Genomic DNA, 1,629 nt, shown 5'->3' with positions numbered 1-1,629 from the left:
TTTTTCCACATAAACTTTAAAATAAGCTCATCAAATTCTCAAAAAATAAAATTGTTTGTGGGAGACAGCAGGGATCACCTCATTTTAAACCAAATTTAGTCATTTTATTGTTGTTTTATTAGATCAATATTTAAAAAATCCTTTGATCATCATTGTTTCTTGCATCCCACTCTTCCCTAATTCATTTCTCTTTCTATTAAGAAAGTTCTTTCCAAAAAAGTCTAAGATGCAGACTGCCTCAATCAGCTTGTCTGAAAGTTTTTACTTCTCTTTCACTCTTAAACGATAGATTCACCTGATATAGAATTCTATGCTGATGTTTTTTTTTCCTCCTCGGCACCTCGAAATAATTACTCTTTGTCTTCTGATTTCTATAGTTGCTACTGATGTATCTGTTGTCCATGAAATTGTCCTTCTGGGTTGCCTTTCTGATTTTTCTTTATATCTGAGGTATTTTGCAATGTCTACATTTTCTCAGGGTTTCCTTAAGAGTTTCTTTCTTTTTTAGGAATTTTGTAGTATCACTGTGATGTGTTTGGACATAGAGACATCATATTTATTTTGCTTTCATTTTATTTTTATTTATTTGTTTATTTTTGAGACAGGGTCTCACTCTGTCACCAGGTTGGAGTGCAGTGGCACGAGCATAGCTTACTGCAGCCTCAAATTCGTGGGTTCAGGCAATCCTCCTGCTCAGCCTGCTGAATAGCTAGGACTATATAGGTCTATAGGTGCGCACCACCATGGCCCAGCTAATATTTTTCTTTTTTGTAGACACAGAGTCTCACTGTATTGCCCAGGCTTTGTCCAAACTCCTGGTCTCAAGCAATGATCCTCCTGCCTTGGCCTCCCAAAGCAGTGGAATTACAGGTGTGAGCCATTGCACATTGCCTTATTTTATTTGTATTTATTCTTTTTTTTTTTTTTTTCCTATTTTTGTTTAATTTATTTAAGACCACCTCCTTACAACTTCCAGAGAGAAAATACAAACCAAGAAACAGACTTGGTTTCAAATACATAACCAGGTGCTGGAGTTTAAAGCAGTACTGATAACATTGTTACAGAAGAATGGCAGCTTACTCCAGGGCACTTCAGTATTCCTGAGGAATAAACATGATTTCTCTTGTCCTCCCGCTGGGATGTTCTCAGGTGACGTCACTGCTCCTGATCTTTGACATATTTTCCGTGTAGAAGATATGGAGCCTGGAAATCATGCTGACAGTTGGAGTAAGCCATTCCTAATCCCATGCCAGAACCGAAGGCTAATGGCCACATTCTTCTTTTAAAGAAGGTAAGTGAGAAAACAATTCCTAATCCAAAACCAGTACCTATCTTCACGACCGCATCCGCCAGGCACCGGTCCCACTTCCTGCCGAGCTCCGACTCCGACATGCTCCCCACCGGCGCCTCGTATTTATTCTTTTCCATTCTCAGTGTGCTCCTCTATTTGGGAATTTACTTCTTTCATAATCTTCGGAAAATTATCAGCCATTATGTTTTATATATAGGCTCTCTTGCATTCTTACTATTCTTTTTGAACCCACGATCAGACATATATTAGGCCTATCAGTTTATTCTTCATGTCTCAGAACTTCTCAATCGTATTTTTCATCCTTTTACCACTGCATG

General features: G+C 38.3%; 1 pseudogene across 1 annotated transcript; it reads right to left on the bottom strand.

The window, feature by feature from the left end:
• Positions 1-913: 913 nt before the first annotated feature.
• Positions 914-1,404, bottom strand: LOC111527586 (annotated as a pseudogene). Its single transcript, XR_002726713.2, has one exon. The product of XR_002726713.2 is annotated as an MICOS complex subunit MIC10 pseudogene (transcript).
• Between the last annotated feature and the right edge of the window lie 225 nt (positions 1,405-1,629).

The sequence above is a fragment of the Piliocolobus tephrosceles genome, chromosome 4, assembly GCF_002776525.5.
Source record: "Piliocolobus tephrosceles isolate RC106 chromosome 4, ASM277652v3, whole genome shotgun sequence".
NCBI lineage: Eukaryota > Metazoa > Chordata > Mammalia > Primates > Cercopithecidae > Piliocolobus > Piliocolobus tephrosceles.
This window is presented reverse-complemented; position numbering and strand designations above follow the sequence as displayed.